Genomic DNA, 20,702 nt, shown 5'->3' on the forward strand with positions numbered 1-20,702 from the left:
ACTGTGACATGAAACTGGCTGCTGCTGCCTTTTCCTGGTGAGCCACCTCCCTCAACAATACCCAAAGCGGTATATCTGTTTTCCAGGGAGATGACCGCAGGGGACACCTGCACTGCCTTCCTACTCTTGCTCTGACTTTTGGTCACCCATTTTCTATCTCCCTCAGTAACTTTCACCTGCGGTGTGACCAACTCGCTAAACGTGCTATCCACGACGTCCTCAGCATCGTGGATGCTCCAAAGTGAGTCCAGCTGCAGCTCCCGAGCCGTCAAGCTGTCTAACAGGAGCTGGAACTGGACACACTTCTTGACCGTGAAGGAGCCAGGGACAGTGGACGTGTCCGTGAGCTCCCATATCGCACACGAGTAGCATGACACGGTTCTGGGATCTCCTGCCATGTCTTAAACCTTAGGTTAACTTATACAACTACAATTCCAAAAAACGAAATAAAGAATAAATAATAAATTAGACAATGAAAAGTAAAACTACTTACCAGTCATTTACCAGGTTTAAAAAGCACCTCCTTCCCACCCAGCTTCGAATTCTCACCGAGCTTCAAATTCCCATACACAGTCTTTGCTATCTCACTCTGGCTGTGTCTTCTCTGTCTCACTGGGAGAACTCACTGGGAGTGAGTTACAAGTTGCTCTTTTAAATTGGCCTGAGTTGACCCCCCCCCCCCCCCCACCCCACCTGCTTTTAGATCAAAGTAGATTAAGGTGACTGACACTTAACTGCCAATCAGTTATGTGAGTGGGTGGGGCAGCCCTTGTTAACCTTCACTGCACAATTCCAGATTAATTTAAACTCCTGAAAGTTAAGAAGGAACAGTCTTACCGATTGGATTCAATTCCCACCAAGCTTCAAATTCCCAAACTCACTCTTTGCTGTCTCATTCTGGCTTTGTCTTCTCTGGCTCACTGGGAGAACTCGAAGTTCGGAAGGCTAAAAGGGGTCATGAAATGTCGTTGGCAAACAGAATTAAGGAAATTCCTAAGGCCTATTATACATATGCAAAGAACAAGAGGGTAGCCAGAGAAATGATTGGTCCATTCCAGCATACTTAAGGGAATGTATGTATTGAACTAGGGGAAATGGACGGCATACTAAATAAATATTTTGCCTGAGTATTCACCAAAGATAAGGACTTGATGGACGAGGAGTATAGGGTGGAGTGTGTAGATATTCTGAGTCATTTTGAAATTAATAAAGAGGAGGTGTTGGACATTTTAAAAAGCAATATAGTAAATCATCCTCAGGGTTTGGTGGGATCTTCCCCAGAATGCTGAGGGAAGCAAGGGAGGAAATTGCTGGGGTCTTGACAGTAATCTTTGTACCCTAATTGGCTACAGGTGAAGTTATAGGGGACTCGAGAGTACCAATGTTGTTCCATTGTTTCAGAAGGGCACCAGGGATAATCAAGAAATTCTAGGCTGGTGAGTCGTACGTCAGTGGTAGATAAATTATCGGAAAATATTATTAGAGACCGGATTTACTCACATTTGAAAACAAATGGGCTTATTAATGCTGGACAACATGGTTTTGTGAAAGGGAGGTCGTGCCTCACTAATTTAATCGTTTTTCGAGGATGTAGTAAGGATCATAGATGAGGGAAAGGCTGCATAAATGGACTTCAGTAAAGACTTTGCCATGGTACCTCATGGTAGACCGGTACAAAAGATGAAGTAACGTAGGTTCAAAGGAGAGCTGGCAATTTGGAGACAGAACTGGTCTGGGCAAGGAACACAGAGTGTAGCAGTAGAATAGTGCTTTTCTGAATGGAAAGCTGTGACTAACGGCGTTCCACAGGGATACCTTCTGGGATCTTTGTTCTCTGTACTGTATATGAATGATTTTGAAGAAAATGTAGATGGTGTGATTAGTAAGTTCGCAGACAGCACAAAACTTGGTGGAGACGCGGATAGTGAAGGGGATTGTCAGAGGATCCAGCAAGACATAAACTGCTTGGAGACTGGGGCAGAGAAATAGCAGATGGAGTTTAATCCGGACAAGTGTAAGGTAATGCACTTTGGAAGGTCAAACGCATGCAGAAATTAAGCTAGAACTCTGCGAGTATCGACAGGCAGAGAGATCTGGGCATGCATGACAACCGATCACAGAAAGAGTCAACACATGTAGATAAGGTCGTCAAGAATTGAGATGGTAATCTGGCCTTCATCGGTCTTGGCACTGAATATAAAAATTGGCAAGACAGGTTGAAGGTGTACATAACCTTCGTAAGGCCTCACTTTAAATACTGAGTATATTTCTGGTCGCCTCACTACCAGAAGGATGAGGAGGCTTTGGAAAAGGCACAGAAGCGGTTTACTGGGATACCTTCTGTTATGGGGGGAATTAGTTCTGAGGAGAGGTTAGATACACTCGAACTCCGGGAGAAATTTAACTCTTCGTGGGTTGATAAGTATTGTGATGGGTAAGTAAAATCCTTCTTTCTTCCACTTATTCATTATTTGATAATATATCTGTAATCAGTTAAGGTAAAGTGTAAAAAATGGCATGAGATCCCAGCCCCGTGTTATGCTCCTCGTGCTCAATGTAAAAGTTCAGGGACGCGGTCGATGCCCCTTACTCCTTCAAGTGCGCGAAGTGTGTCCAGCTGCAGCTAGCTCATGTTAGACCGTATGACGGCTCTGGAGCTGCGGATGGACTCACTTTGAAGTTTCGGCGATGCTGAGGAGGTCGTGGATAGCACGTTCAGTGAGTTGGTCACATCGCAGATTAGGGTTGGTGAGGGAGACAGGGATTGGGTGACCATAGGGCAGAGAAAGAGCAGGAAGGCAGTACAGGTGTCCCCTGCGGTCATCTCCCCCCAAACCAGGAATACAGTTTTGGATACTGTTGGGGGAGATGACTCACCAGGGGAAGGCAGCAGTAGTCAGGCTCATGGCACCGTGGCTGGGTCTTCAGTACAGAATGGCGGGAAAAAGACCGGCAGGGCTATAGTCATAGGGGATTCAATCGTAAGGGGTGGGCAGGCGTTTTTGTGGTCGAAAACGAGACTCCCGAATGGTATGTTGCCTCCCGGTCACGGGTCAGGGATGTGTCAGATCGGCTGCAGGACATACTGAAGGGGGAGGGTGAACAGCCAGTTGTCGTGGTGCGTATAGATATAGGTAAAAAACGTGATGAGGTCCTACAATCAGAATTTAGGGAGTTAGAAGATAAGTTAAAATTAGGACCTTAAAGGTAGCGATCTCAGGATTGCTACCAGTGCCACGAGACAGTCAGAGTAGAAATTGAAGAATAGTCAGAATGAATACGTGGCTTGAGAGATGGTGCAGGAGGGAGGGGTTCAGATATTTGGGACATTGGAACCGGTTCTGGTGGCCGTGGACCATTACAAATCGGATGGTCTACACCTGGGCAGGACTGGAACCAATGTTCGAGGGGGTGCTTTTGCTAACACTGTTGAGGAGGTTTTAAACTAATGTGGCAGGGTGATGGGAACCAGATTAGGAGGTCAGAGGTCAGTAAAGATGTAGCAACTAAAGCCAGCAAGGTACTAGATAATAAACTCAATGTTACTAAAGCGAAGAGTAGACAGGGAAGAGATGATGAACGCAAAGGGACAGGTGAGGTGCATTTGTTTCAATGCGAGAAGTGTAGCAGGTAAGGGAGCTGAACTTAGGGCTTGGATTAGTAGCTGGGAATATGTTGTTATTGGTATTACGGAGACTTGGTTGAGGGAAGGCAAGGCTGGCAACTAAATATCCCAGGGTATAGATGCTTCCGGAGGGATAGAGAGGGAGGTAAAAGGGGTGGAGGAGTTGCATTCCTGGTCAGAGATGATGACACAGCTATGATTAAGGTGGGCACGATGTAGGATTCGAGCACTGAGGAAATATGGGTAGAGCTAAGAAATATGAAGGGTGCACTAGCATTGTTGGGACTTTACTACAGGCCTCCCAAAAGCGAGCGTGGAGGAACAAATATGTAGACAGATTGTAGAAAAACGTAAGAGCAATAGGGTGGTCGTGATGGGAGATTTTAACTTTCCCAACATTGAATGGGACTCATGTAGTGCTGGAGGCATAGATGGAGCAGAATTTGTAAGAGGCATCCAGGAGAGTTTATTAGAGTAGTATGTAAATAGTCCAACTCGGGATTGGGGAATGATCCCGGCCAGGTGGTTAAAGCTTCAGTAGGTGATTAATTTGGGAATAGCAATCACAATTCCGTAAGTTTTAGAAGACTCATGGACAAAGACGAGAGTGGTCCTAAAGGAAGAGTGATAAATTGGGGAAAGGCCAAGTGTAACAAAATTCGGCAGGAGCTAGGGTATGTGGATTGGAGCAGCTGTTTCAGGGTAAATCCATATTTGAAATGTGGGAATCTTTTAAGGAAAGGTTGATTAGAGTGCAGGACAGACATGTCCCCGTGAAAATGAGGGACAGAAAAGGCAAGATTAGGGAACTATGGATGACGGGTGGAATTGTGAGACGAGCTAAGATGAAAAGGGTAGCATACATAAGATCTAGGCGACTTTAATCTGATGACGCTTTGGAGGAATATCGGGAAAGTAGGACAAATCTCTAACGTGCAATAAAGAGGGCTAAAAGGGGTCATGAAATATATTTGGCTAACAGGGTTAAGGAAAATCCCAAAGCTTTTTATTCGTATATGAAGAGCAAGAGGGTAACTAGAGAAAGGATTGGCCCACTGAAAGACAAAAGAGGGAATTTATGCGTTGTTTCAGAGGAAATGGGTGAGATTCTTAATGAGTACTTTGCATCGGTATTCACCAAGGAGAGGCAGATGACGGATGTTGACGCTAAGAATGGTTGTTTAAATACTCTAGGTCAAATCGGCATAAGAAAGGGGAAAGTTGTGGTTATTCTAAAAGGTATTAAGGTGGACAAGTCCCCAGGTCCTGACCGGATCTATCCCAAGTTACTGAGGGGAGCGAGGGAAGAAATAACGGGGGCCGAAACAGATATATTTGCCGCATCCTTGAGCACGGGTGAGGTCCCGCAGGACTGGTGAATTGCTAATGTTGTCTCTTTGTTTAAGAAGGGTAGCAGGGATAATCCAGGGAATTATAGGTCTGTGAGCTTGACGTCAGTGGTAGGCAAACTGTTGGAGAGGATACTGGGGGATAGGATGTGTTCACATTTGGAAGAAAAGAGACTTATCAGTGATCGGCAGCATGGTTTTGTGCAGGGAAGGTCATGTCTTAAAACCTAATAGTATTCTTTGAGGAAGTGACAACGTTAATTGATGAGGGAAGGGCTGTAGATGTCACATACATGGACTTCAGTAAGGTGGTTGATAACGTTTCCCATGGCAGATTGATGGAAAAAGTGAAGTCGTATGGCTCAGACCACTGTTGTTTGTGATATACATAAATGATCTGGAAGAAGGTATCGGTGGTCTGATTAGCAAGTTTGCAGATGATACTAAGATTGGTGGAGTTACAGATAGCGAGGAGGACTGTCAGAGAATACAGCAAAATATAAATAGATTGGAGAGTTGGGCAGAGAAATGGCAGATGGAGTTCAATTTTAGGCAAATGCGAGGTGATGCATTTTGGAAGATCTAATTCAAGAGCGGACTATACGGTCAATGGAAGAGTCCTGGGGAAAACTAATGTACAGAAAGATCTGGGAATTCAGGTCCATTGTACCTTGAAGTTGGCACCGCAGGTCTATATAGTGGTCAAGAAGGCATACAGCATGATTGCCTTCATTGGACGGGGTATTGCGTACAAGACCCAAGTCGTGGTCCACATTGGCACTAACGACATAGGTAGGAAAGGGGACAAGGATGTCAGGCAGGCTTTCAGGGAGCTAGGATGGAAGCTCAGAACGAGAACAAACAGAGTTGTTATCTCTGGGTTGTTGCCCGTGCCACGTGACAGTGAGATGAGGAATAGGGAGAGAGAGCATTTAAACACGTGGCTACAGGGATGGTGCAGGCGGGAGGGATTCAGATTTCTGGATAACTGGGGCTCTTTCTGGGGAAGGTGGGACCTCTACAGACAGGATGGTCTACATCTGAACCTGAGGGGCACAAATATCCTGGGGGGAGATTTGTTAGTGCTCTTTGGGGGGGGGGGGGGGGTTAAACTAATGCAGCAGGGGCATGGGAATCTGGATTGTAGTTTTAGGGTAAGGGAGAATGAGAGTATAGAGGTCAGGAGCACAGATTTGACGTCGCAGGAGGGGGCCAGTGTTCAGGTAGGTGGTTTGAAGTGTGTCTACTTCAATGCCAGGAGTATACGAAAAAAGGTAGGGGAACTGGCAGCATGGGTTGGTACCTGGGACTTCGATGTTGTGGCCATTTCGGAGACATGGATAGAGCAGGGACAGGAATGGATGTTGCAGGTTCCGGGGTTTAGGTGTTTTAGTAAGCTCAGAGAAGGAGGCAAAAGAGGGGGAGGTGTGGCGCTGCTAGTCAAGAGCAGTATTACGGTGGCGGAGAGGATGCTAGATGGGGACTCTTCTTCCGAGGTAGTATGGGCTGAAGTTAGAAACAGGAAAGGAGAGGTCACCCTGTTGGGAGTTTTTTATAGGCCTCCTAATAGTTCGAGGGATGTAGAGGAAAGGATGGCGAAGATGATTCTGGATATGAGCGAAAGTAACAGTGTAGTTATTATGGGAGACTTTAACTTTCCAAATATTGACTGGAAAATATATAGTTCGAGTACAATAGATGGGTCGTTTTCTGTACAGTGTGTGCAGGAGGGTTTCCTGAAACAATATGTTGACAGGCCAACAAGAGGCGAGGCCACGTTGGATTTGGTTTTGGGTAATGAACCAGGCCAGGTGTTGGATTTGGAGGTAGGAGAGCACTTTGGGGACAATGACCACACTTCGGTGACGTTTACGTTAATGATGGAAAGGGATAAGTATACACCGCAGGGTAAGAGTTATAGCTGGGGAAGGGCAATTATGATGCCATTAGACGTGACTTGGGGGGTTGATAAGGTGGAGAAGTAGGCTGCAAGTGTTGGGCACACTGGATAAGTGGGGCTTGTTCAAGGATCAGCTACTGCGTGTTCTTGATAAGTATGTACCGGTCAGACAGGGAGAAAGGCGTCGAGCGAGGGAACCGTGGTTTACCAAGGAAGTGGAATCTCTTGTTAAGAGGAAGAAGGAGGCCTATGTGAAGATGAAGTGTGGAGTTTCGGTTGGGGCGATGGATAGTTACAAGGTAGCGAGGAAGGATCTAAAGAGAGAGCTAAAACGAGCAAGGAGGGGACATGAGAAGTATTTGGCAGGAAGGATCAAGGAAAACCCAAAAGCTTTCTACAGGTATGTCAGGAATAAGCGAATGACTAGGGAAAGAGTAGGACCAGTCAAGGACAGGGATGGGAAATTGTGTGTGGAGTCTGAAGAGATTGGCGAGATACTAAATGAATATTTTTCGTCAGTATTCACTCAGGAAAAATATAATGTTGTGGAGGAGAATGCTGAGCCCCAGGCTAATAGAATAGATGGCATTGAGGTACGTAGGGAAGAGGTGTTGGCAATTCTGGACAGGCTGAAAATAGATAAGTCCCCGGGACCTGATGGGATTTATCCTAGGATTCTCTGGGAGGCCAGGGAAGAGATTGCTGGACCTTTGGCTTTGATTTTTATGTCATCATTGGCTACAGGAATAGTGCCAGAGGACTGGAGGACAGCAAATGTGGTCCCTTTGTTCAAAAAGGGGAGCAGAGACAACCCCGGCAACTATAGACCGGTGAGCCTCACGTCTGTAGTGGGTAAAGTCTTGGAGGGGATTATAAGAGACAAGATTTATAATCATCTAGATAGGAATAATATGATCAGGGATAGTCAGCATGGCTTTGTGAAGGGTAGGTCATGCCTCACAAACCTTATTGAGTTCTTTGAGAAGGTGACTGAACAGGTAGACGAGGGTAGAGCAGTTGATGTGGTGAATATGGATTTCAGCAAAGCGTTTGATAAGGTTCGCCACGGTAGGCTATTGCAAAAAAATACGGAGGCTGGGGATTGAGGGTGATTTAGAGATGTGGATCAGAAATTGGCTAGCTGAAAGAAGACAGAGGGTGGTAGTTGATGGGAAATGTTCAGAATGGAGTACAGTCACAAGTGGAGTACCACAAGGAACTGTTCTGGGGCCGTTGCTGTTTGTCATTTTTATCAATGACCGAGAGAAAGGCGCAGAAGGGTGGGTGAGTAAATTTGCAGTCGATACTAAAGTCGGTGGTGTTGTCGATATTGTGGAAGGATGTAGCAGGTTACAGAGGGATATAGATAAGCTGCAGAGCTGGGCTGAGAGGTGGCAAATGTAGTTTAATGTTGAGAAGTGTGAGGTGATTCACTTTGGAAGGAATAACAGGAATGCGGAATGTTTGGCTAATGGTAAAGTTCTTGAAAGTGTGGATGAGCAGAGGGATCTAGGTGTCCATGTACATAGATCCCTGAAAGTTGCCACCCAGGTTGATAGGGTTGTGAAGAAGGCCTATGGAGTGTTGGCCTTTATTGGTAGAGGGATTGAGTTCCGGAGTCGGGAGGTCATGTTGCAGCTGTACAGAACTCTGGTACGGCCGCATTTGGAGTATTGCGTACAGTTCTGGTCACCGCATTATAGGAAGGACGTGGAGGCTTTGGAGCGGGTGCAGAGTAGATTTATCAGGATGTTGCCTGGTATGGAGGGAAAATCTTATGAGGAAAGGCTGATGGACTTGAGGTTGTTTTCGTTGGAGAGAAGAAGGTTAAGAGGAGACTTAATAGAGGCATACAAAATGATCAGGGGGTTGGATAGGGTGGACAGTGAGAGCCTTCTCCCGCGGATGGATATGGCTGGCACGAGGGGACATAACTTTAAACTGAGGGGTAATAGATATAGGACAGAGGTCAGAGGTAGGTTCTTTACGCAAAGAGTAGTGAGGCCGTGGAATGCCCTACCTGCTACAGTAGTGAACTCGCCAACATTGAGGGCATTTAAAAGTTTATTGGATAAACATATGGATGATAATGGCATAGTGTAGGTTAGATGGCTTTTATTTCGGTGCAACATCGTGGGCTGAAGGGCCTGTACTGCGCTGTATTGTTCTATGTTCTATGTTCTAAGAGTCGGCAGGTCATGTTACAGTTGTATCGGACTTTGGTTAGGCCACATTTGGAATACTGCGTGCAGTTCTGGTCGCCACATTACAAGAAGGATGTGGATGCTTAAGAGAGGGTGCAGAGGAGGTTCACCAGGATGTTGCTTGGTATAGAGGTTGTTAGCTCTGAAGGAAGGTTGAGTAGATTAGGATTGTTTTCGTTGGAAAGACGGAGGTTGAAGGTGGACCTGATTGAGGTCTACAAAATTATGAGAGGTATGGTCAGGGTGGATAGCAACAAGCTTTTTCCAAGAGTGGGGGTGTCAATTACAAGGGGTCACGATTTCAAGGTGTGAGGGGGAATATTTAAGGGAGATGTGCGTGGAAAGTTTTTTACGCAGAGTGTGGTGGGTGCCTGAAACGCTTTGCCAGCGGAGGTGGTAGAGGCGGGTACAATAGCATAATTTAAGATGCATCTAGACAGGTATATGAACGGGCGGGGAACAGAGGGAAGTAGACCCTTGGAAAATAGGTGACAGGTTTAGATAAAAGATCTGGATCGGCGCAGGCTGGGAGGGCCGAAGGGCCTGTTCCTGTGCTGTAATTTTCTTTGTTCTTTTTTTGTTCTTCTCACTGGAACGGAGGTTGAGAGGCGACATGATAGAGGTGTACAAGAGGTGTACATAGACAGAGTGGATAGTCAGATGCTCTTGAGAGTCAAGTACTAGGTGACAGAGGTTTAACATGTGTGGGGAATAGTTTAGAACAGATGTGCGAGGCACATTTTTAACACAGAGGGAAATCAATGGAACGTGCTGCCTGGGGAGGTGGTGGGAGCAGGTTTGATAGTGGTATTTAAGGGACATCTAGACAAATACATGAATAGAGTGGGATTGGAATGGTACGGACTCCAAAAGTGCAGACGTTTTAGTTTCGTACCATGATCGACTCAGGCTTGGAGGGCCAGAGGGCCTGATCCTGTGCTGTATTGTTCAATGTTCTTTGAGGTGAAGCATTTGTAACAATTACCACGGAGTACTTTAAAATGTTAATCAGGTAGGTCAAATGTATTCCATTTGAAAAGTTAACTGAGTTACACTCTCCAAAGCTGATGACTGACTTGCTGCCATTTTCAGCGGGCGCGATCCCCTGGTCCGCCAGCCGCCTGTTTGTCGGCCGGGCTCCGGTCGCTGACGGCGGGATCCTACCTTTGAGTAGCTTATCTGAAACTATTCCACGCCTCCGTGAACCGACTGACGGGGGTGCACTGCCAGAGGAAAAATTGAAACATAACAACTGGGGAATTATGGCCTGCGCTTTCAGAGGTTTCATTTGGTTTTCTATCGATATTCCACTATTCCAACATTCTTAGGTTCTATTCTTTTGTTCACTTTTGTATATTTCTTGATCCGGAAATGCCAAGCTGGCATGACCCTGGATTACAAATGTAATTCATAAAACACAATCTGATCTCAAGTTTAGCTGGCGTTTCAAAGGTATCTGCTGCCTTCTTGATGGTAGTGGCTGTGGGTTTCGATGCTGCTGCTCATGGAACCTTGCCGAGTTACTGCAGTGCATCTTGTAGATGATTAATGCGGCTGCCACTGGTCGTCGCTGCTGGGGGGTTTCAATGTTTGTGGAAGGGCGAGCAAGGATGAGGGGCGACTTGATAGAGGTTTATAAGATGATCAGGGGAATAGATAGAGTAGACAGTCAGAAACTTTTTCCCCGGGTGGAACACACCATTACAAGGAGACATAAATTTAAGGTGAAAGGTGGAAGATATAGGAGGGATATCAGAGGTAGGTTCTTTACCCAGAGAGTAGTGGGGGCATGGAATGCACTGCCTGTGGAAGTAGTTGAGTCGGAAACATTAGGGACCTTCAAGCAGCTATTGGATAGGTACATGGATGACGGTAAAATGATATAGTGTAGATGTATTTGTTCTTAAGGGCAGCACGGTAGCATTGTGGATAGCGCAATTGCTTCACAGCTCCATGGTCCCAGTTCGATTCCGGCTTGGGTCATTGTCTGTGCGGAGTCTGCACGTCCTCCCCGTGTCTGCGTGGGTTTCCTCCGGGTGCTCCGGTTTCCTCCCACCGTCCAAAGATGTGCGGGTTAGGTGAATTGGCCAATGATAAATTGCCCTTAATGTCCAAATTGCCCTTGGTGTTGGGTGGAGGTGTTGAGTTTGGGTATGGTGCTCTTTCCAAGAGCCGGTGCCGACTCAAAGGGCCGAATAGCCTCCTTCTGCACTGTAAATTCAATGATAATCTATGATTAATCTAGGACAAAGGTTCGGCACAACATCGTGGGCCTGTTCTGTGCTGTATTTTCTATGTTATGTTCAATGAAGCAGGATTTTTTGTTTTTAATAATCTTTAGTATTGTCACAATTAGACTTGCATTAACACTACAATGAATTTACTGTGAAAATGCACTAGTCGCCAACTCCGGAGCCTGTTCGTGTACACAAAGGGAGAATTGAGAATGTACAATATACCTCACAGCACGTCTTTCGGGACTTGGGAGGAAACCGGAGCACCTGGAGGAAACTTCGTTCTTTAATCACACAATAAATTATCGATACACAGAAGCCCAATTTGTTTTTGTTTTCAGTAGCAGTGGAATTTCGATGAAGTGGACCCGATTGCGGCATTGTTCCTTCTCGCTCTGATACGTGATTTTGTGAAAAGTTGCGGCATGAATCTATTTGTTCGAGTAGGAGTTGTGTTCCTCACTGGGCCCTTCTGAGTGAGGCCAGGTGTTGTGGCTGTGTTGCTGCTGCAATCGTCCACCTCTGATATACTTTGGAATGTATGCCCGCAGGCAATATCACTCAAATGACTTCACCTGGGCGTTGACTGCTGTCTGCTTGTCGATTCCTGTGTGGAAATCACTTGCAGCATTCCACACATAATAGCGGTGAGTATTATTTACAATCAATTCATGGAGATTGCAGGTTGTCAGCGAGAGGGTTACAAATGTGAGATTTATATTGGGCACATGTTGTACTGTAATGCTGAATGTTCTCCACCTATGGGGGACTTTCTGCAAATCTTGATAATGTTATATCTAAACTGCTGATCCACTATTTAAATACTGAATAAGCATCGAGAGAAATATGAACACATCTAGTCGAAATGTATGTTTGTACTCAAATGCCATTCGGCGTCTCGTAATTTTAAACAATAAATAACATTTTGAACCGTAACCTATTTTAACACTCCCTCACTGATGAGGCATGTTTTAAACGGTGCATTTGGATGGGATGCACTGCAGATGGACATAGGTCTCGAATAACACTTCTCTTTTAGACTGCAATTAATGTGGGTGATCAATGTGATCCTGTAAGACACGTGAGCTCAGATTATTGCAGATGTGAAGGATATCTCCAGACTGCCCAATGTTCACTTCAGCTCGTCCTTGCTCTCTCTCTGTATCTCTCTCTCTGTATGTCTCTCTCTCGACAGCCCCCACTATTGCGATCCCTGTACTTTTTGCTCCCGTGATAACAAAATGCGTCATAAATGCATGTATTTCGCTTCTTCTTTTAGCAGTTTGACTGGCGGCCTCTTCATGACATAACACGTCAGTGTGGAGTGAGGTATTTCTCAAGCAGCTTTATTTTAATATGTTTTCGTAGTTGTTACTGCGTAGCTATTCTACCGCTGCTACCTGCATTTCACACATGGCAGAGGTGAGTATGCATCACCAATAATTAGGAACGACTAAATATTTCGCAATCTAATGTAATAATGCCGAATAATTTAAATAATTATTTATCTATCGGTGTTTATCTTCCCCTTCTCTGTTTAAAAATGACGTTTTTATTAACAAATTATGGATGGTCGGTTCTTACAGCTCTCCGCAATCGTTCAGAGTTTCGGTTTATCACAAATAAATCACATTTTGAAACGTGGTCTTTCTCCAAATCCTCACTCATTGTCTCGAGCATGTTGTCCTTTGAATAAAAACATGCAAAATTCTCCCCCAGTAAGAATTTAAGCTTTCTTATGAATTAGCAGGTTAAATGATAATTACAGCAGCTATTCTGATTCATTATGTTGAAGTTCTCGTTGTGAGTATACCTCTGCTTAGTGCCCAGTGAAGCTGTTGAGGCTATCTCGTTGAATGTTTTTAAGGTAAATATAGAAGGATTTTTGAACAGTGAAGGAATTAAGAGTTGTTGTGAGCGGGCGGGTAAGTGGACTTGATTCCACAAAACGATCGGCCATGATATTATTGAATGGCAGAGCAGGTTCGACGGGCCAGAAGGCTTACTCATGCTCCTGCATTGATACATAGATACATAGAACATACAGTGCAGAAGGAGGCCGTTCGGCCCATCAAATCTGCACTGACTCTCACTGACACCCTACCCCATAAACCAATAACCCCGTGTACCTTTTATGGACACCAAGGGCCATGTAGCTTGGCCAATCTACCTAACCTGCACGGCCTTGGACTGTGGGAGGAAACCGGAGCACCCGGAGGAAACCCACGCAGACACGGGGAGAACGTGCAGACTCCGCACAGACAGTGACGCAGCGGGGATTCGAACCTGAGACCCTGACGCTGTGAAGCTACAGTGCTAGCCACGTGTGCTACCGTGCTGCCCTATTTGTTGTGTTCTTATGTTCTTTTTTGTGACGCTGAAGGTATATTTGTGATTGGGTAAACTAGGTGATTGTGTAAGCGGCCATAAGAACGATACACACGAAAATCGTTCTGCCCACCACCTTCTGGCGGTACGAAAATGAAATGAAATGAAAATCGCTTATTGTCACAAGTAGGCTTCAAATGAAGTTACTGTGAAAGGCCCATAGTCGCCACATTCCGGCGCTTGTCCGGGGAGGCTGGTACGGGAATTGGACCGCGCTGCTGGCCTGCCTTGGTCTGTTTTCAAAGCCAGCTATTTAGCCCTGTATTAAACCAGCCCCTAAATGAAAATCGCTTATTGTCACAAGTAGGCTTCAAATGAAGTTACTGTGAAAAGCTCCTAGTCGCCACATTCCGGCGCCTGTTCGGGGAGACTGGTACGGGAATTGAACCGTGCTGCTAGCCTGCCTTGGTCTGCGTTCAAAGCCAGCGATTTAGCCCTGTGCTAAACCAACCCCTTTTCAATTGTATTCGAACATGCTTGCTATTTTTTATGTCAAACTCTATTAAAGACTACTTCCAGTAGTTCTTGATTACCTGTTTAAATATTGCCCCAATTAATAGATGCACAACGTACGCATCAATAACTTCGTGTGGGAGCACGTTCTATATCGTTACTTCTCGTTTGTCGGAGAACAATTTATTTACCTGAATAACATTTTATATTCAATTTGACTATTTTACATTGATGTCCTCTCGCTATGCTCTTCGAAACAAGAATTGCCCAATCTGGCAAAGGTTACATAAATTGAAGTGCTTTAAATGGGTACTTCATCTCCCTGCTTCAAAACAGCACATTTCTGATATGTGAACAAAACATTTATGGGGCGTGCTTGGGGTGGGATAGGGTTCGTGCAGGAAAGAACCCGTCAGTTAGAACTTTGCAAAAGGCCTGAATTGCGGAATTAATTTCTGGAATTCAATATTAAATCAAAAAGGAAGTAGGAAACTATTTCCTGTTTAAAAAAGCAAGTGTAGTTCCAATTTGGAATTGAAGGGAGAATACCAGCCACGCAATCCACATGAGAGCTACATTAGAGCAATGTGATTGCATATGAGGGAGTAAACAGTCACATGACCGATATGGACCTGATCAGATTAGTTACTAGGATCTTGCTACATGCAAATTATCCACAGTGAATCGAAAATGCAGCTTTTATCGTATACGGAAGATTAATGGAACGTAAAGAACTCGAGGGGGCGTCAAGCTAAGTGTTCAGCTCCTGCAGTATAATTGCATTCAGCATTTCATACATACCAATGATGAGAGTGCGGCGACCTAATTCAGGGCCATTAACGCTGCTCTGGGTGTTTCGATTTGCGGTTCAATGAGCGACTTATTTCATGTTATAATCCACTGTTCTGCGGCTCCGTGGAGCTCTTACCATTGCTCATTATTCCTGTAACTTTCTTGCCCCTCCTTTATTAACTTTACATATTATAAATACAATGTTTCTTGTGGATTCCGAGTTTTGGTAAAGTTTTATTGGAGTCTCATACTTATCATCAATAAATTTAATTTTGAGACTTGACATGGCTACAATTGTATTCTCCGTCACGAGTGCTGTGACACGTCAGAGGTGTCAAAATCTTTATTAGTACCCAAGTTCCATTTTCGATTTTCTGCTGACGAGGAGGCTAAATTAACGTTTCAGCAGCCATTTTGACTTACGATTCTGAAGAGCCCGTTCTGCATCTCTGTGATCCTCTGTGAGCTGCAACCTTCTTTCAAAAATCAGATCTGCATGAACTGTTTCAATGTTTCCCCAATTAATGCGTGCATAATGCATTAATGGTAAGCGAAGCAGCAGGTTGTTACAGGAAGATATGGGTTCGACGACAAGGAAAATTAGGAGAAAGGTTAAGAGGAAATATAACTTAGGAGAGGTTACTGATCGAGGTGTTAAGATTCAGAACAGAGGTAAAAAAGCAAACATAAGTGTACTTTACCTGAATGCTCGTAGTATTCGGAATAAGGTAAATGAGTTGATACTGCAAATCATCGTGAATGACTATGATTTAGTGGCCATTATTGAAACATGGTTAAAGGATGGTCACGACTGGGAGTTAAATATCCGAGGGTATCAAACTTTTCGGAAGGACAGAGTGGATGGTAAGGGAGGTGGTGTAGCTCTGTTATTTAAGAATGACATCCGGGCAACAGTAAGGGATGGCATCGGTGCTATGGAGGATAACGTTGGATCCATTTGGCTGGAAATCAGGAACAGTAAGGCGAAAAAGTCACTGATAGGAGTAATCTTTAGGCCACCAAATAGTAACATTATGGAGGGGCAGGCATTAAACAAAGAAATAACAGATGTATGTAGAAATGGTACAGCAGTTATCATGGGGATTTTAATCTACTTGTTGATTGGTTTAACCAGGTCGGTCAAGGCAGCCTTGAGGAGGAGTTAATAGAATGTATCCGCGATAGTTTCCTAGAACAGTATGTAATGGAACCTACGAGGGAACAAGCGGTCCTAGATCTGCCCCTGTGAAATGAGACAGGATTGATTCAGGATCTCGTGGTTAGGGATCCTCTCGGAAGGAGCGATCACAATATGGTGGAATTTAAAATAGAGATGGAGGGTGAGAAGGTAAAATAAAGCACTAGTGTTTTGTGCTTAAACAAAGGAGATTACAATGGGATGAGAGAAGAACTAGCTAAGGTAGACTGGGAGAAAAGACTTTATAGTGAAACAGTTGAGGAACAGTGGAGAACCTTCCAAGTGATTTTTCACAGTGCTCAGCAAAGGTTTATACCAACAAAAAGGAAGGACGGTAAAAAGAGGGAAAATCGACCGTGGATATCTAAGGAAATAAGGGCGAGTATCAAATTGAAGGAAAAAACATAAAAAGTAGCAAAGATCAGTGGGAGACTAGAGGGCTGGGAAATTTTTAGGGGGCAACAGAAAGCTACTAAAAAAGCTATAAATAAGAGGAAGATAGATTATGAGAGTAAACTTGCTCAGAATATAAAAACAGATAGTAAAAGTTTCTACAAATACATAAAACAAAAAAGAGTGGCTCAGGTAAATATTGGTCCTTTAGAGGATGAGAAGGGAGATTTAATAATGGGAGATGAGGAAATGGCTGAGGAACTGAACAGGTTTTATGGGTCGGTCTTCACTGTGGAAGATACAAATAACATGCCAGTGACTGATGGAAATGAGGCTATGACAGGTGAGGACCTTGAGAGGATTGTTATCACCAAGGAGGTAGTGATGGGCAAGCTAATGGGTCGAAGGTAAACAAGTCTCCTGGACCTGATGGAATGCATCCCAGAATGCTAAAAGAGATGGCGAGGGAAATTGGAAATGCACTCGTGATAATTTACCAAAATTCACTAGACTCTGGCGTGGTCCCGGCGGATTGGAAATTAGCAAACGTGACACCACAAAAAAGTAGGCAGGCAGAAAGCGGGTAATTATAGACCAGTGAGCTTAACTTCGGTAGTAGGGAAGATGCTGGAATCTATCATCAAGTAAGAAATAGCGAGGCATCTGGATGGAAATTGTCCCATTGGACAGACGCAGCATGGGTTCATAAAGGGCAGGTTGTGCCTAACTAATTAAGTGGAATTTTTTGAGGACATTATCAGTGCGGTAGATAAAGGGGAGCCAATGGATGTGGTATATCTGGATTTCGAGAAAGCCTTTGGCAAGGTGTCACATAAAAGGCTGTTGCATAAGATAAAGATGCATGGCATTAAGGGGAAAGTAGTAGCATGGATAGAGGATTGGTTAATTAATAGAAAGCAAAGAGTGGGGATTAATGGGTGTTTCTCTGGTTGGCAATCAGTAGCTAGTGGTGTCCCTGAGGGATCAGTGTTGGGCCCACAACTGTTCACAATTTACATAGATGATTTGGAGTTGGGGACCAAGGGCAATGTGTCCAAGTTTGCAGACGACACTAAGATAAGTGGTAAAGCAAAACGCGCACAGGATACTGGACGTCTGCAGAGGGATTTGGATAGGCTAAGTGAATGGGCGAGGGTCTGGCAGATGGAATACAATGTTGACAAATGTGAGGTTATCGAATTTGGTAGGAATAATAGCAAAAGGGATTATTATTTAAATGATAAAATATTAAAACATGCTGCTGTGCAGAAAGACCTGGGTGTGCTAGTGCATGAGTCGCAAAAAGTTGGTTTTCTGGTGCAACAGGTGATTAAGAAGGCAAATGGAATTTTGTCCTTCATTGCTAGAGGGATGGCGTTTAGGACTAGGGAGGTTCTGCTGCAATTGTATAAGGTGTTAGTGAGGCCACAACTGAGTATTGTGTTCAGTTTTGGTCTCCTTACTTGAGAAAGGACGTACTGGCACTGGAGGGTGTGCAGAGGAGATTCACTAGGTTAATCCCAGAGCTGAAGGGGTTGGATTACGAGGAGAGGTTGAGTAGACTGGTACTGTACTCGTTGGGATTTAGAAGGATGAGGGGGGATCTTGTAGAAACATATAAGATTATGAAGGGAATAGATAGGATAGATGCGGGCAGGTTGTTTCCACTGGCGGGTGAAAGCAGAACTAGGGGGCATAGCCTCAAAATAAGGGGAAGTAGATTTTGGACTGAGTTTAGGAGAACTTCTTCACCCAAAGTGTTGTGAATCTACGGAATTCCTTGCCCAGTGAAGCAGGAGAGGCTCCTTCATTAAATGTTTTTAAGATAAAGATAGATAGTTTTTTGACGAATAAAGGGATTAAGGGTTCTGGTGTTCGGGCCGCAAAGTGGAGCTGAGTCCACAAAAGATCAGCCATGATCTCATTGAATGGTGGAGCAGGCTCGAGGGGCCAGATGGCCTACTCCTGCTCCTAGTTCTTATGTTCAATTCCTCCTTCTCGCATTATGGCCCACATTTCTACCCTTCTCTGAGCTGATAACATTTCATTTCAGTGAATTATATCATATTGTATATCCCTATCTTTTATTGATGTTCAATGAATAATAAGGCGGAATATTCCCTTTTTATGCTGTCTAGCAAAGGGATATTTGATTTGAATGACCTGTGATTGGAAAACTGTGCAGGTTAGGTGGATTGGCCAAGCTAAATTGCCAAACGATTAGGTGGTGTTACTGGGTTATCGGAATAGGGTGAAGGCGCGGGCTCACAAGGTCTGGTGCAGACTCGATGTGCCGAATGTAAGTTTTATTATTCTTTGTTAACCGAGAGAAAGCACATGTGGGTTTCAATGTATAGTCACGTTAAACTGTGGCTACATAGAATCATAGATTTTACAGTGCAGAAGAAGGCAAATCGGCCCATCGAGTCTGCACAGGCCGTTGGAAAGGGCAACCTACCTCAGTCCACACCCCCACCATATCCCGCAATCCAGCAACCCCACTCAATCCCTTTCGGCACTAAGGGCAATTAAGCAATCAACCTAATCTGCCCATCTTCGGACTGTGGAGGAAAGCGGAGCACCCAGCGGACACAGATGGTGACCCAAGCCGGGAATCGAACCTGGGGCCCTGAAGCTGTAAAGCAAATATACTAACCACTGTGGTACCGTGCCCACTCGTTAAAACATCTCTCAGTGAAAACAAAGGCTTGCTTTCTTGGATGAAATTCTGGAACTGTGTGTTTTTGGTAAATTTCTAACCGACCAGCAATTTAGTCTTCAAGCCCAACGGAAATTACAATACCAATCTGTGAATACGCATAATACCTGCAGTACTGCAATCGGACTGGCAGTGATTATGAATGAAGTAACTGTCACATGCGCCACATAGACACAGATTCACGGTACGTTTTAGAATCTGGCTGTGAGCAAAGATCAACAGGAAACGTTAATACCACCCATGTCACACAAGGAACAACAAATGAAAGCCATTATCTTCTGGAAATGGGAAGGGATTTGCAGTTTAGAAGTCCAGCCAAATTAATAATAACAATAATCTTTATTGTCACAAGTTGGCTTGCATTAACACAGCAATGAAGTTACTGTGAAAAGGCCCTAGTCGCCTACCACAGATGCTAGGAACTTACATTCGCTCCAACAATCAAGAAGTGAAAGCGATAAAAAGCGATTTATATTCCATGGTTGTTGAAAACCGTTTGGATCGCAAAATTACATTTTAAGCCTTTGTATGGCCCTCATTTGCCCATTACTTTTTCATATAAATTTCGAGTGCCCAATACTTATTTCCAATTAAGAGAGATTTGGCGTGGCCAGTTCACCTACCCTGCACATCTTTTTGGTTTGTGGCGGCGAGACCCACTGTCAGAATGTCAGAAGTCCACACGGCCATTGGCCTGGGACAGGAATCGAACCCGGGTCTTCAGCGCCGTGAAGAATCATTGCTAACCACTGCGCCACCCATTACAAAGTGATGGTGAAATGCGGAAGAAATGCTGGTGTCCCCAGGAACGTACATGTCCCCTGACAGATTTCTTGCTCATCGGCCTTGATCTGACTGGTTTGCTAGGCGATCCTCGGAGGACACTTAGCACTCAATAGCATTGCTCTTCTTTGTGGCTGGAGTAAAATGTGGGCTCGGAAATAACGGGCACATATTTTCCACCTGAACGGAATTAACGAACCATGTTTTTAGACAAAATAAAACAACGGTTTCTTGTCATATTTCAACATATAATTAAAATGTCACCGCCTGCGGAAGTATGTTTCGAAATAGGTTCGCTGGAGCACCTTCCTGTGTTTTTCGGTTGCTCGAACAAGTACAATACTGTTGGCCATCGGCGTACCAGCAAACCTGGGAACTGTAGGGGAAGGGCGTTCCACCCATTGTAGATGACCATGGCTGATCTCTGCCAACCAGAATATGAGCTGCCGTTCTTCCATATCATGTAATCCGATGTCTTCTCTACAATCGATGAACCTTACGTTGCCTGTAATGAAGAAATAGTAACATTGCCTGTTGAATCTTTGGAAATACATTCGTATTTTGTTCCGGACTCTTTACTAACCTTAACCTTTAAGACATTCCCTAAAGTGAACGTGCAAGACCAAGGTTTTGTAGAGCCATCTCTGAATGGAACCTAACAGCA

At 44.5% G+C, this 20,702-nt stretch overlaps 1 long non-coding RNA gene across 1 annotated transcript in view; it reads left to right on the forward strand.

The window, feature by feature from the left end:
* Nucleotides 1-12,533: 12,533 nt before the first annotated feature.
* LOC140403059 (uncharacterized) overlaps nt 12,534-20,702 on the forward strand; it is a 42,150-nt gene continuing 33,981 nt past the window's right edge. Inside the window, exon 1 of the long non-coding RNA XR_011938233.1 lies at nt 12,534-12,734. This is a non-coding gene — a long non-coding RNA (uncharacterized lncRNA). The remainder of the gene's footprint in view (nt 12,735-20,702) is intronic.

This window comes from Scyliorhinus torazame, chromosome 26, assembly GCF_047496885.1.
Source record: "Scyliorhinus torazame isolate Kashiwa2021f chromosome 26, sScyTor2.1, whole genome shotgun sequence".
NCBI classification, from domain to species: Eukaryota; Metazoa; Chordata; class Chondrichthyes; order Carcharhiniformes; family Scyliorhinidae; genus Scyliorhinus; species Scyliorhinus torazame.